Source organism: Carassius gibelio, chromosome A17 (genome assembly GCF_023724105.1).
Source record: "Carassius gibelio isolate Cgi1373 ecotype wild population from Czech Republic chromosome A17, carGib1.2-hapl.c, whole genome shotgun sequence".
NCBI classification, from domain to species: Eukaryota; Metazoa; Chordata; class Actinopteri; order Cypriniformes; family Cyprinidae; genus Carassius; species Carassius gibelio.
This window is the reverse complement of record NC_068387.1, coordinates 12,607,570-12,624,605: the sequence shown is the minus strand read 5'-3', so window position 1 is coordinate 12,624,605 and position 17,036 is coordinate 12,607,570. Positions and strand designations below refer to the sequence as shown.

At 34.3% G+C, this 17,036-nt stretch overlaps 1 long non-coding RNA gene across 1 annotated transcript; it reads left to right on the top strand.

Annotated features, from left to right (window-relative positions):
- The first annotated feature begins 11,521 nt into the window (after positions 1-11,521).
- LOC128031763 (uncharacterized) lies at positions 11,522-13,959 on the top strand. The gene is made up of 3 exons (XR_008188167.1): positions 11,522-11,849; positions 12,565-12,631; positions 13,223-13,959. It is a non-coding gene; the product is annotated as an uncharacterized LOC128031763 (long non-coding RNA).
- Positions 13,960-17,036: the final 3,077 nt, after the last annotated feature.

Below are 17,036 nucleotides of genomic sequence, written 5' to 3'. Positions count from 1 at the left end.
TTTAAAAAAGGAGATGTATATCTTGCCTGCAGTTCCTTAATTCCAAGACATTTACTCTTTTTTATTTTTTATTGGCAAATCACACAAAACTCATTACTTCCTCAATATCTGTGACATTCTTTCACTGTAAAGAGTAATACATATCTCTATGTGAGCATTGAAAGTCGTTCTCGCTATATACATTTTGACAGTTAAGCAGAGATAATACCTAAAAAGATACAGGGATGAGAAAATAAACAGCAGCTCTCCTTAGTGAAAGAGGGTTTAAGAGATGCTATCAGTCAGTTTTCAGTTTATACTCCCCCACCAAACACACACTACTGCTGCAGTGTTTATTTACCCTAATGCACAGACTCTTGCTTGAGCAGGCACACTGTTTATATTTGCTGTCATGGCTTTGAATGTTTGCTGACAGTAGGAACATATTAGAGACCGTATGTAAGTGGAATGGGTAGTTCAAATGGTTGCTGACAAACTGGCAAAAACAAATTCAGCTATTGCTGCTTGTTTATTTTGGTTGTATTTATTTGAATTGTATATATATATATATATATATATATATATATATATATATATATATATATATGAGCATCTTAATAAAAATTAAATGCTTTTTAATTTTTTCTGCCTTTCTTGTAAAACAGTAAATTTGAAAATTCATGGATAACAACAACAATTATATTTTAACATTAGCTTACACATACTGGTGGATTAACCATTACAGAAACATAAAAAATAATTTTGGTAATCACAGATTCTGTTAGTTTAGGGCAGCTGTGGCACAAACCTTACATTGAGTGGATTCTAATTAATAATAATAGTATATATGTGCTGTAGTATTTATGTATTACAAAAATAGAGATTAGGTTTATTACTGTACTTGTCAGTTTCATTATTAAGAGCAATATCTAGAGTCCTTAAACCCTTATTGGACTCAAGAATGTGACGTGATTGTACATATGAAGCTTACTTAATAAGGATTTATTCTCTTGCTCATTGCAAAACAACTGAACCAACACCCATTGAAAAACTCCCTACAAAACTATGCATTCAAAGAAAATCCTTAAAAGCCTAGAGCAAATTATAGTCAGTCAGATTTGAAATGAAAAAAAAAAACATTCCCACAATTATTTTTTATTTGGTGTTTTGGATAGATCTGCAAATTTATCGTATTTATTTACCTATGTAATAGCACTGAACAGCTGTCATTTGTCATATATTCCTCATGTAACTTAAGATGCATTCTGTAGAATATGGAAGAAACTGTATTATATTGAAATCTTAAACAAGGAAGTACAGCAGCCTGCAGAGTCATAATAATCATTTGCATGTATGACAAACAGATGATGTAGACTTCACAAGCTTATGCATCCCTCTAGATTTTAATCACACATATAAATGAGGATAGTACAGGTCAGGTATAATCTCAGAGCAGAAGGTTTAAAATGGCTCTCTAAAGCTGTAAACACACACACACACATACTGTGTGTGTGTGTGTATATATATATATATATATATATATATATATATATATATATATATATATATATATATATACACATACATACACACTAGTGTTGTCAAAAGACCCGGTACTTTGGTACCAAGTCGGTACTAAAAAAATGAAAATGTCACGGTACCAGGTTTCTTTAAGTACCGGTGGTAACGAGTACCCAGTCAACCCGGTTCATGACGCATACATCGCTATGATTTCCACAAAGCAGAAAACGTGGATGGAATCTCAAAATCCAGTCATGAAAATGAAACTTACATTTTAATATGGACAGTCACAGAATTTGTCAAAGTTAGCATAAATTTATCAAATCAAACTGATCTGATTTTAATCAAATCAAATCAGACTGTTCTGAGTCACTTCACAAGCATTTTACCATTTTATTTGAGAAAAAACAGTTTCAATTTAAAGGTATTCACGGTAACCCGTCAAAATAAGTTCATTTTTACATAAAGACATTGTGCTGGAAATATTACTGTTATTTAGTAAAACGTATGTGACACTGCTACTACTGTTGACATTTTTTTATAAAACTATATTTTTTAAAGAAATAAATCACACAATATTTCTTCCATGTTTTAATTTTAATAGCAAATCCCCTTTATTTACCAAAAAATAAAATGTGTTTAAATTTAATTAATTAAAATACAAATTAAATTTGGGTGAAACTTGTTTACTGTTTTCCATAATTATATTACTTGTAGAAAAACTTTAAACACAATTGTAAATAGGTATAATATAGGTATAAAGAATGGCATTGGTTTTATTTTATTTGTTTATTTTTTAATTAGCATATTTTTGTGTTTTGCTTTGGTACCGAAATTGGTACCGAGAACCGTGAATTTTCAGTGGTATCGGTACCTAATACTGAAATTTTGGTACCGTGACAACACTTATAAATACTGAAAAAAACGATTATTGAATTATGTTTTACAAGAATATACTATTTAAGTCTTTCTACTTCTCCATTTTACATTTAATTCAGTGTGATACTTTCCATTTCTTTATCATTGTTTGTGAAATTTAGTGATTTGTTTTCTTGTGAATTTATTTGTTATTAAAATTATTCATTAATTTTAGCAATTTCTGAGAAGTGTTTCCTCACATTTGTTCTGTAGGATAAAACAAAATATTTCTATAAATACATATAAATATAATGCACATTTATTGCATCTACGGTGTGCACTGTAACACTGTTAACACTGAAATGATGTTGCTTAACATTTTCCTAAGAAGGACGGCTGGCTGGATTTGCTTGAGTCTATTTACAGTTCCCCCAGGATCTGTTTGTGTTCTCTCTCCTCGCTGCTGCTCTCGACAGTTATTTGCCAGCTCCAGTCATAAGTCTGAGTGTAGAGCACCAGGATGTGAGGGTAATAAGATGCAAATACAGACCAACTTTTAGGCTTGCCAGGACTCATCCTGACTGCGTGTATTTTATAGAGTCTAGTGTTTCTCAGTATTCAGGTACCGATAAAGTCCTACTGATATTTATTACAAGACACATTCTATTTGCTCTCAGTAATAGCTCTCACCTCTTCACTGCCATTTGACCAGTTACTGCCTCAAGGATGTTGTTCAAATAAAAGAGAAATGCTTAAGGATCTCCATGATGAGCTGAAATTGACGTGTGCAAATGACTAACTGCTATTTGCATTTTCCCAATAAACAGCAGCAGTGAAGGTTGTGGGATAAGCTCTGGTGTTTTGGAGAAACTATTAGGAAGATGTTATCAGTCTGTCTTGTGTGCTTACAGTGCAAACACAGTGAGAGGGTGAGGGTAGCGTGGGCCCGTATGCTAAATCCTCCTCTATCCCTGTCCTTTCATGTCTGACATATCCTTGAGGTCAGCAGAAAGGGCAGGTTTTATGGGACATCAACGGACTGGCTGCTTTAGTTTAGTGGAGTATTAAATTGCTTGGAAAGTTAAACTAAAAAGTACATTGTTAACCTCATATCAGTTTACACAAGACACTAAAACTAACACGTGTCAACTTGTGTACCCTTTGTATTCATGTTCATTGCATTTGTTTTTTAAATATTTGTATACCATTTTTAAAGTTTTAATTTAATGACTTTAAAATGTCATTGTGTGTAACCATTATTATAATCATTAATTAGTATAACTCTTGTATTTATACCCTGAATACATTTTGATAAACACATCTTTCAAATCCTTATATGCTGAATACAAGTGAGTGAACACATCTTAATAATCATTATTATTTAAAAATATATGTTTTAATGTATTTTTATTATTACTATTTTATTATTAACAATATTGATAAATATTCCTATTTGTTTTTTGTTTTTTTTTTGTTGTTGTTTTTTGCCATTTTACAAAGGTACAGGTAAAACCAGTCCCAAAGGTCAAATGATCTGATATTTTAAGAAATTGATCTTGACATACCATCATGAGGATCTGCATTCTGCAGTGGTCATTATCATTTCCTGGGTTTTTTACTTTGCTGGGCGCATCACATGCCTTTTGCAGACAATTCAATTAAGATGAATTCAATCAGGACAGTTGTTTGGCATTTATGAATTTATGCCCCAAAATATATCAAAATTAATTTTAATATACAGAAAAAAAACGTGTTTGTCAGAGAAGTCATTGTTTTTGTGATTTGTATTTTTAATGAACAGATCACGTTATTGACCAGTTTTAACAGCTGGGCTTTCTACCTGCTCACAACAAAACATAATGAAGTATTAAATCTAATTTAGAAAACTTGGCCAAAATGAAGTATTCAGAAATCCAAATAATGACATCATTTCCATAGGCAACTTCAGTTTCATGTCAGAGCAAGCTGACAGTGAAAAATGACTCATGTTATATCCAAGGTTTTGCCCAGTGGGTTGGGTGAAAGATTTCATTTGTACAACAATAGATGGTGGGACGTGGTCCATTGTGAAGATGTTGCAAGACATCTGATTGGCTTGAGCTTGCAACTGTCAAGACTAAAAAACTGACCCTTTTCCCACAGCAATTTCACTTACTTATCATTTTCTTTCTTTCTCTCAAGCGGTTGAAACACGCAGGTTGAAACATGTTCGAAGCGCAGAGCAATGCTTCAGCACGCCCATCCGAAAAAAAAATGACATTAAGTACATTTGATAAACAGATACTCAAAGCCTCACAGAATAATTCTTATAGGGTTGACAGAACCTGTAAACTGCAGAACACTGTCCTCTGATAAAATAAACAGTACCATATTTGTTTTTGTACTTTTGCCAAGGTAATTGCTGCGTGACAGAATTAATTATTAAAACAAACATGCATTCAGACTTGTGGGTTGTGTAGTTTGTTTTATATACATATACAGTATTTTGAATATATGTTAACCCTATAAAACAATTATTGGCTCCTTGTTACATAGACTTCTTGTTGACTTATATTGCAGCATGTTTTTATTGCTCTTTTATGTCTCAGGAGACATAATGGAGTTCTCAGTTATATTTCATTAAAATATCAATTTCAGTTACTCAGTCGGTCCCTTAGGAGGAATAAAAGTAGACACAAAGTTAGAGTTGATGTTGAAAACGTTTGAACGCAGATTTGTCCTGATCTTGCTTTGTCTACCGTGAGTGTTCACAGTAAATATACTGGGACACACTCAGGTTTGTTGTTTACTGGTTTCATAAACAGGAACTGTGAAGGAATGCTGATGAACAAAACTTGCAGCATTCCATTTAGTTCCAGCACTCAAACAAAGACTCTTAAACTTACTTTTAAGAGTTTAAACTGGTATAATGCCACTTTCACCAGAGACACTGACAGCATTTGTGGTGCCTGCAATAAAGCTTCACATTTAGCCTCATTTTAAATGTTGCTAGATTTAAATTATCATTCAGTTTGATTTAGATTCAGGATGATTTTACCCCTTTTGAAAAATAAGTATACTTAAGGAAATAATAGATTTTCAGAATCAGAATCATGTGTGTTTTAATTTGAATGTATATTAGATGCTAAACTAAGGTTTACTTTACTTTTTTTTTTTCACAAATGATATTGATTTAGAGTAATACTTGACTAAGGTGTTTTAGTACCTGAACTCATTAATTTGAATGGAAAGGCAGTTTTTCTTAGACTCCAGAATTGTAATGGAAACAGCTGCAGTATAAAATAATGTTGCATGGCAGATTATACCTCTCACATTTGTTTTAAGGTCATAATACATAGAGGCATGACACACACAGACACACCCTATGGATAGTCACAGTATACTAGCATGCACTCACACCACTGCACACGGTCCATAGCAAAAACCAGATAAATCTATATGCTTCATCCAAGCCATTAAATATAACGAGTGCAAAATGAGAAGAGCAGATTTCATGAGCCATGCTAAGAAATGATCTCAGATCATCAAGAGGTCAAGTAGCATTTTCTTTCTTTGTTTACTATACGCCACTGCTTTTGACACTGCAAAGACTTCATAAGATGACACCTGATGCTCAAAGATACAGGGACAGGAGCTTGATACGATGAGAACTTTAAACGAGCAAGTTAACACATGCTTATGTCACACCTTGCACTTTCCTCCTGAGACAACTGCATTTAAACCTTCATTAGAGTTGAACTGCTGTGAATGTTGCCGTTATAAAGGGTGGTTTACATTGTAAAGAACTGAGATTAGGACCTGTAAAACAACCTCAAACTGACTTACTGAGGTTAAACATGCTTCTCCGCCATACCCGGTTAGGCTTCTTTTACAGCTCAGGCAAGTTTTCAACTGCAGAGATTTTCGATTTCAAATTCAATCCTCCACATTCTGCGCTTCAAAACTCTGTCAGACATTTTCACTTCAGGTTATACAGGATTTCTGCAGACCATGATGCAACCACAGCAGCATTAAGACTTTTAATATCCCAGAATAAAACATGTTTTTTATATCCTGTACCCACTAAATTACTGAAAGAGTTGTTACCTGTAGCAGAAGAACGGCTTCTCAACATTATTAACTCATCGTTATCTTTAGGTCACGTCCCAAAAGCATTCAAGTTGGCAGTTATTAAGCCTCTTATTAAGAAACCACAACTAGATCCTAGTGAACTGGCAAATTACAGACCCATTTCAAATCTTCCATTTATGTCTCATATTTTTGAAAATTGGTGTCTGCTCAATTGTGCTCCCTGCAAAAAAATTATCTGTATGAAGAATTTCAGTCAGGTTTTAGGCCCCACCATAGCGCAGAAGAATGACAAATGTTAAAATTACAAATGACTTGCTTCTTGCATCAGACAAAGGCTGCATCTCATTGCTAGTTTTACTTGATCTTAGTGCCGCGTTTGACACCATAGATCATGACATACTCATAGATAGATTACAAAACTATACAGGTATTCAAGGGCAGGCTCTAAGATGGTTTAGATCCTGCCTGTCCGATCGCTACCATTTTGTTTATTTAAATGGGGAGTCATCTCATTTATCACCAGTAAAATATAGAGTGCCACATGGATCTGTCCTAGGTCCTCTGCTATGTTCAATATACATGTTGCCCCTTGGTAATATTATTAGAAAATTCGGGATAAGTTTTCATTGTTATGCTGATAATACTCAACAATATATCTCAAAAAGACCAGATGAAACTTCTATATTATCTAAGCTAACAGAGTGTATTAAAGATTTAAAAGATTGGATGACTAATAATTTTATCTTATTAAATTTGGATAAGACAGAGATATGACTTATTGGACATAAAAACAGTACACACAATCTCGTAGATTACAATTTGCAACTATACGGAATAGGATGTAATGTTACTCCCTCTACAATAAAAAAAAAACTGGGAGTTATATTAGACAGCATCTTGTCCTTTGATAATAATATATTTCCCATGTTACAAAAACAGCATTCTTCCATCTTAGAAACATTGTCAAGCTACGAAACATGTTACCTGTTTCTGATGCAGAGAAGCTAGTTCATGCATTCATGACCTCTAGACTGGACTATTGTAACACACTTCTAGTTGGTTGTCCTGCTTCGTCAATAAGCAAGCTACAGGTAGTCCAAAATGCAGCAGCTAGAGTCCTTACCAGGTCAAGAAAATATGATCATATTACCCCAATTTTACAGTCTCTGCACTGGCTACCTATTAAGTTCTGTATCAGTTACAAATATTATTACTTACATGTAAGGCCCTTAATGGTCTAGCTCCTGCGTACCTAATTAGTATTTTACCATGCTACAATCCATCACGGTTCCTAAGGTCACAAAACGCTGGACTTTTGGTAGTCCATTAAAAGGAGGTATAGCATTTCCACATTTGGCTCCCAAACTCTGGAATAGCCTTCCTGATAATGTTCGGGGTTCAGATACACTCTCTCTGTTTAAATCTAGATTAAAGAGACATCTCTTTGGCCAAGGCAGCATTCAAATAATGCATCTCATAATCCTGGACTGCTGATCAAATGCACATTATTCTTTTTTTAGCTTGGTTTAAACATATACATTTTACTTGGTTGGAACAGCAGCTACATATAGTTTCTATTTCAGGCAGGAACCACTTTGGCTAGTTTACTTGAGTTTATCGAACACAATTTATCTTTGGCAGTATGGTTCCTTATGGGGGTTCTTGCTCCCAGAATAACTGAACATACAAGAACTTTGACATTATCCCCCCGGAACCATGAGTTTAGAAATACATGACAATTAAGAATTGTAATAATGTCTTTAAAGCAAACAGTGATAATCATGTAGATGTGGCAGTGGGACGTCTATCCTGTAGCCTGGTTATGAAGATGAGTGTCTCTCAGCAGTGAGAAAGCCTTAGTGATCTGAAAAAAAGAAGACGATAACCAGAAGGTGCATGGTAATATGCTCATGCTTATAATGGGGAGGGAGGGAGGGTTGCGAGCCGTTGACCATACAGGACTTACCGAGCAGTGGTGCCACTGCCAAGTATATATGTCCAGTGTCTAATAGGAGAGTGGTTTGATTTCTTCTTTAATATATTTTTCCATACATTTCTGCCATATGTACATAAACTGAGTCACCACTGATAAGCTATTCCTAAATATTATGGAAATAAAAATTGTCTGTGAAGATGCTTTGAATTTGTATCGTCAAAGTGCTATACAAATAAAATTGAATTGAATTGAATACTGTGGTCGAGAGTGCAAAATGAGAGAAATACAGGTATTGCAAAAGAAAAACAAACTTGTTGCAAGCTGTCAGATATGCAGACAGATATAGTATGTATGTGTGATAGAGTTGCAGTAAAATTCACTCTCAGGGCAGGTAAGAACAGGCAGGTTTCACTTGAGTCCATGCCAAAGCCATTACACTGAACTTATTACCGCCAACTCAGTCTCAGAACCACAAAACAGCCCTGTTCACACATCTGTCTCCCGTTACAATACTCTGCCTCCCGTGGTAGTGTCATATTGTGAAGATCTGGCAATGAGGTACTAAAAGAAAACACATTTTTATAAAAAGCCTGGAAGAAAGCTGCTAACCGTGCATTTATCATCATAATAAAAGGGCAGACGCCATAAGTAGTAGAGAACAGCATTTATTTGAAATAGAAATGTTTGCTGTCACTTTTGATCTAATTAATATATCCGAATATATAATGAAAATTCATTTTAAATAAATGTTAAGTGTCCAGATATTTTTGGGACACAAAATTAGATCTATAATAACTAGATTTTATTGTTATTCAGTTTGACTCCTAACCCTAAGGTTGTGGGTTCGAGTCTCGGGCCGGCAATACCACGACTTAGGTGCCCTTGAGCAAGGCATCGAACCCCCAACTGGTCCGGGTGTGTGTTCACGGTGTGTGTGTGTGTGTGTTCAGTGCTTTGAGTGTGCACTTCAGATGGGTTAAATACAGAGCATGAATTCTGAGTATGGGTCACCATACTTGGCTGAATGTCACGTCACTAATTCTAAGACATTGATTTCCCTTTTATCCTGAAAAGTGGCTCAGTTTTGGAGATCATTGTAGAGCATCAGTTGGAGATTGGAACTTTAATATCTTGACACAAAAAGACTACTCTGGGGAAACTTACTTCCATAATATGTCCATATAGTTTCTTCCCAACAATAGCCCTTATTCATGATACAAATTAAAGTGTGAATCATTCAAAAAACACTCTTAGATTCAGTTGTTTAGGACTATTTACTTGTGAATAGAAATAAAAAATAGTTTTACACATAAATCTGTCCTGTTTGTGTCAGACTGATACACTAAAGAAGAACCTAATTTAAGATTTTCTTGCAAAGGGAAGGGCTTTGTGAGTGTTACAGCTTGAGTCACCTTAACTATAAACTTTAAACCACCTCATCATCTCATTTTAAACAACAAGTGAAGTGACATTCAGCCAAGTATGGTGACCCATACTCAGAATTTGTGCTCTGCATTTAACCCGTCCGAAATGCACACACACAGAGCAGTGAACACACACACACACACACTGTGAGCACACACCCGGAGCAGTGGGCAGCCATTTATGCTGCGGCGCCCGGGGAGCAGTTGGGGGTTCGATGCCTTGCTCAAGGGCACCTAAGTCGTGATATTGAAGGTGGAGAGAGAACTGTACATGCACTCCCCCCACCCACAATTCCGTCCGGCCCGAGACTAGAACTCACAACCCTTTGATTGGGAGTCCAACCCTCTAACCATTAGGCCACGACTTCCCCTATTTTGCCTCCTGCTTTATTAAAATGACACAGTTTCAGTAATTATCCAGGGCATGGTTTGGCACAACTTATCCTCACAAGTGTGTCATCAGTCACAACATGTCAAAATCTGAGTCAAACTTACTGGCAATCCCAGATTGCTTGTATTTGCTCTTAGAGAGATTTGAACCCAGACACTCATTTGGTCAAGACAGCTGCCCGAGCAGAAGACCGGCTGATGTGCATTGAGTGAGTAAAGTGTGAAATTGTGTTGTGACTGCAATCCAAGAGGATTTCACAGTGTCAGATAAACTCGGGGCAAGTCGACTCCCTGTGAAAAACGAACAAGTTTCAGTTGAACCTGAGCCAGATCTTGCAGACAAAGGGGAAAAGCCAGCGTTCAGGGTATTACTGGAAGACATCTACTGTAATTCAGTGATTAAAACACCTTTCACTGAAACAGTCATTCAAAGCAAATGCTGCAAATCCATATTACTTTTAAAGGCAAATGTGTATTCAGTTACATAAAAAGCAAATTAGTCGCATAAATTTGACTGATTGAGACTTAATCTGTCTGCTGTACATACATTATCACATCTGAATGTCTTTAGATTAGCAATGTGATTTGTCAAAAAGAAAAAAATAATAATAATAATAATTACCATGACATCAAAAAAGGATGATGGCATGGAATTTATTGAATTTCAGTTATAGATATAGATGGTTTTAAGGGACATATAAGCAACTAAATGAAAAATAAATATTGAATAAGATTTACAGCATTGCACATATACACTCTGAGCTATATGTGATATTTTTTATAATATTATTATTATTATTATTTATTTTGAATTTTAACCTAATTTATGTCACATTTTTTTCCAGGCAAAATACCAAATTGTTTTAAGATGTCAAATAATATATTTTAATATGTAAAAAGTGTTTTTGTCTACTGAACAGTACTTAAATAAAACCAAACACAAATTTTCTTATGTTTATCTCTAGAGCACATAAAAAATAAAAAAAAAATCACTGATTTTTTTTACCAATTTATTTCTAAAGCTATGACATTTTATATTTAAGAACATATCAAGACATTAAAAAATAATAATGAAATATAAAATATTGGGGAAAAAATACTCTTCTTTATAGAAATGACCTTCCCTAAAACCTGAATTCAACTCTACATGAATGGTCAATGTGGGACCTTTTAAAGAGGAACGTCTTATATAAAACCAGTCTGACCTGTCCTGTGTTAATCTCTAAACTAGTCTTACAGCCCGTCCCATGCTCCTCAAGATCCAAATCAATGCACTTCAAAAGAAAGCTGTAATGTTTCTTCAACTGTCAGTTTACTGTCAGTTTTTTTTCCTCCTCATTCAAACAGAAGGAGGCATTATGGTATAAATCATTGAATTTCCTTTCCGTTCAGTTTATTAGACCTGCAACAAGACAGACAAGTCTGGATTTAGTGCCCTTATCACACCATGTGATGGGCATACACTGAGTGGCAGCTTCGTGCTCATTGGCCCAAATAACTGAACAGTACACAGTATGGATAAAACTTATAAGCATGCATTCTTGGCCAAGACATTTAGCTCATGTGTGAGCAAACAACAGCATGGGGACAAGACTGATTGTGATTGTGATTCCATCTTGTCGGACATAAAGATCTGGGAAGTACTGAAAAGAGAGAAAAAAAGGACTGAGGTACATGACTGTCTTCTGTTGCCTAAAATTGTATTGCTTTTTTAATTTAAATGTACATCAATTTAATATCTAGTTTTCTTGTGAAACAATGTAAAAAATGATTTTCTCAAGTTGATAAAACAAAGATTATTGGAGTAAGTTTTCCAAGAAAATGCAATTTCATGATTTTACTTCGCAAATTATGTTTAATTCAATATGTTACTTACTGTAACTTATTGTGTAATTGTTTGTGTGATATTTACTGGAGGGAAATGTATTAGCTTTAGTAGTTTCCTTATACAAGACTTTAACGTGGCTGTGAGGTCCAGGGCATTTTTAATATTAAATTTAAAGAATTTAATTGTTTAAAGGTTTGATTTATTTTCAAGTTGTTACAGTTGACCATAAATATTATAATCTAGTCATTTTCAATGTGCTTTTTAACCCTCTCAAGCCAGGCGTTGCTGATTTGCAACAGTTAAAAACTAACTACCTTATTACTCCAGATACATATTTTATGTATCTGGAGTACTAAAAACTTGTTACTAAAACTTAATTTGAGCCTGAGAGGGTTAAAATTATTATTATTATGCATACAGTATGCTCAGTACCGCCGCTCCCTATACGCAGAATACGCAGTCTGCGTAGTGCACCAACTCCCAGGGGGGCACCATACCAGTGGCTCAAAAAACTAAACAAAACAAAAAAAACCTTCCTTTCTGTATTATTGTTAAAGACATCAGCAGTCCGGCACCGAGAAACAAAAAAAAAGGCCCAATAACAAGCCCGTGCATCAGTTTCAGGTACGTTCATAATCCTCTGAATCTTTTTTTGGCTATTAACGTTAATAACGTGTTGTAATGTCTGTAACAATTTCACTATCACTAAGGCAATATTCCCTTGCCAAAATTAAGCATGGTTTTACTACAAACAAAAACATTAAAAAAAAAAATAATATTACAAATGCATGCCAAGGGCATCAAAGGCTGTTTTTATACTTCAAATGCTGTTTTTATAACATCAAATCCTTGTTCATAATTGACCAAACATTTCATTCAAATATCCACTTAATCTTTCATTTTTGGCCACTTTTTAGTTATAGAAAATGCTAAAGCCTCTATAATTTCTTCAACAAAAATATGTGGACATCACAACCCTTACAAAAATGAACCATGGTTTTATGGTAGTAAAACTGCTTCATTTTCTTTTGTGTTATTTCTAAATGCTTTCAATCAGGCAACAGTATTAATAAAATCAAAGCAATAGGAGGTCTTTTTTGTTGTTATTAATGTTATGTTTTAATAGATAAAAAAAATTAACTAACAATAATTGTTTATTTAAAAGTGCATCAGTATTTTTTCAGTGATTAAAATATTCTGCTTCATTTAATGCAGGATCAATGCTGAAATTTGTTACAAAAGAGGATGAAGCGGTTCTCTCAAGCACTGCTCCAGAGGGACCCAGCAGCTGCACAATCACTGACAGTGGCCTCAACTCTTAATCTTCAGTCTGGCAAAAGTTCCATGAGCAAAGAGGAACCATCACTCAATAAAGAAGTAGAAACTGATGTGGTGTTCGCTTCGAGGACTCTGCCAGTTGATCCTTCTCTCTGGCTTTGTTTGTACCTTGTGGAGCACATTCAATGAATCTTGTGATAGCAGATTCAGCCAAGGCATCTAAGGATGCTGTTGGCTACTTTGGTTATGTGCAGAAACATTTTTTTTCAGGATCTACACAACGACGGAACATCTTGTTGAAGCATGTCCATCTCACATTGAAGTCTTGGAGTGATGTTAGATGGGAAGCATTACAGCTGTCAGACACCGAGTGAAGGAAATAAGAAATGCTCTCATTGAGGCAAGGCAAACTGTGAATGATCCAGTAGCCAAAGTAGAGGCTCAAGCCCTGGCAGAAGAAGTGGCTTCATTCAGGTTTCTTATATGCACTTTTGTATGGTCTTAACAAATATTAACCAGGTGAACAAGATGCTTCAGTCTAGTTCAATGCAACCGGATGTTGCTGTTGGACTCATTAACAATTTTCAACAGTGTTGTGGACTCTGCTTTGGCATCACTTCAAGAGAGATTTGAAATTTTTACTCAGGTCAAAGAGAGATTTGGAGTTCTGCTTGATTTCAACAACAGTACAGTTCTGCTTAGGGCACCCATTTGGGCACCCTTACTTCTGAAACCAAATGTGGCGGGTTTATTGGACCAAGGAATCATTTAAACTCATGACCACAAGGGGACAGCATTGACCCATTCCTGTTGTCATAACCCATATTCACAGAAATGCTTTTATGACGGGTTTGTTTGCACTTAAATACCAACAATTACATGAACTAAAATATAATATTTTGTATGTTTAAAATATAATAGAATTAGGCTACATCCCAGAACTGATTTTCTTGCTCAATCAATGTCTAGAGTGAATTAAAGACGTGTGTTGTTGATGATCAACATGATGTGTATGAGAACATGTTAAGGATTGATGCAATGTTTTGATTATGCCACACTAACATGACATTACTCTTGTCTAATGTCAGTTGTTCCTCTTTACTCACAGCTATGTTTTATTCAAATGATCCCCCTCATCCAGTGTTTATGGAAATCATAGAGTGCTGATGCTGTAGATGTGTGGTTTGATTAACTCTCACTCCCACCTCAACATTGCTTACAATGAAGGTGCATGACAAGATACTTAAAAACACCTAAAATAGAATTGATGAGCAGCTACCTATGAATATGTTATGATAATAAGGCACTAATTTAGTCTCTGCTGCTTTCTGTAGGTTTGTTGTTTGTATGGCCTTTCATCTTTCATGTGCATCTGCTTATGTATATCACACACTTATTCACGAAAGCAACGTACACTTCTTTTCCTGAAGGACAGCTATTGTATTATGTGTGTGTATATATATATATATATATATATATATATATATTCTAATGTAGACTATAATTTTCACCTGGGCAATTTCTCAAAATCTACTGTTATCAAAGCAGAATGTAATCACTGTCTACTGTGTGTGTGTGTGTGTTTATACAGCATACAGGCATACAACCAACAATGAACAACTTGTAGTCACAAATGTCTCGATTCTGATTTAAATTAATGCATTTATTATATTATATTATATTATATTATATTCAGAAAAAAAATTATAATTAATAAATACAATTTTAGGGCTGTCAGAGTGGAATGTGGGAATTAAAATTAGTTTAAATGACCAAATGTCAATATAACAGTATAAAATAAAACTGAATATTATATAAATAAAAATTAAATAATATAAGCAATATAAAATAATAATAATAATAATAATAATGTGTCTATAATATGGCAATACTTTTCTAGATAAGATATTTTAGTAGGAATAGCAGAGTCATCATAGTTAGCTAAAACAAAACAAAAAATGCACAATGAAATAAACATAAACTGAAATGTATATACATAAAGGAAACATTTCTCATTTTAATTCAGTTTAACTTGTTCTAAAATCACTGAAACTAAAGCTGAAATAAAAAAGTAATAAAAACTGTATAGACAAAAAAACTAACTGATCTTTTTTTATATATTTTAAGTAAAATAAAAGGAAAACAGAAATAATAAAAATTTAAATCATTCAAACTATTAATAAAAATTATTGTAGTATCTCAGTTTAGTTCAGTCTCAAATAACAGTTTTTACTCCTTTTATTTATTAGTAAAATAAACATTTGAAATTGCTTTCAAATATTATAAAGGTTAAATTATTTACCTTTCCTAACTATTCACAATTTTTGATTATTTACATTGTGCATTATTCTTCCCTCTTTCCGTGACTGACAGAAAAAAAAAATGTTTTAGATAAGGACCTACATTTATTCCGTTCACCTTTTTAATTAAAATGCCTAAACAGACACTACATGTACAGAAAATTTTTTTCCTCACTGATATTCTCTGTGGACGTGTTATTAGTTTCGGCCCACATTCAGCCCCTGCATACTGGTAACCATGGAGACTAGAGAACAGTGTTAATCACAGAAGATTCTCTGTTTGAAATGCATGTGGCTCTGACTGATTCAAATACTGGAGTGCATTATTGTTGTTGCAGTGTGTAACTTCATTTCACTGAGTATGATGTCACAAATCTCAAACAGATATTGAAGCAGTAGTTTAACATTATGGGATATAACACATATGACTGCTGAGAAATTTATGATACCTACCTGTCACTATTTTATATTTAATAAATGACATTTCTTAGCTGTCAGGTGCATTCTATAATACAGTACCATATGATGTCTAACTGATTTCAGCCTGAATTTTTTAATTTTGATAATCAGTCATAAACTGCCAAGTTACAGCAGCCATTAGTGCATTTCATTTCTGTTGAAATCGCCCCAATAACTGCATTTCAAATAGATTAAAGTGATAAAGATGAATCTGCACATTCAGCATTTCAAACCTTGACTTTTTTTTTTTTATGGGGATTTGTTGCAGACTTATTGTAACTTCTGCTGTGTAAGATAGGTATACTCACAAATTATCCACTCTCTCTGTGTGTGTGTGTATGTGTGTGTGTCTGTGTGTGGAACAAGTGAACTCAACAATGATTCATGGAAAGATATAAGCAATGTCTTCTTGAACTGTGCTGTTGATTAAACCAAATCTCCATGACAAGCAGCAACGTCCAAATACGATGGACCTTTATAAAGAGTGCTTTACATCATAGCATTTATAGTAGAGAGGGTGAATATGCAAGTAATATGTTATTGGTTTTTCCATTACTGGCCTTCTCAAACCTCATGTTTTCTATTAACTCTAATGTGAATGTAATATTGGTATCTTTCACAGAAACCATCTGCACAGGCTTCACTTAAAGGAACAGTTCATCCAAAAATAAATAGTTGCTGAAAATGTACTCCCTCTCAGGCCATGATGTGGACAAGTTCATCTATACAAATTTTAATTAAATTTAGCATTACATCACTTACTCACCAATGTATCTTCTGCAGTGAATGGGTGCCGTCAGAATGAGGGTCCACACAGCTGATAAAAGCATCATAAAAATCCATAAGTAATCCACACTACTCTAATCAATTAATTAATGTCTTGTGATGTGAAAATCTGTCCATCATTAAGATGTTTTATCTTTAAACTATCGCTCCTGGCCAAAATACGACTTCATAATCGATAATAACGCTACCTCTAGTAAAAAAAGTCA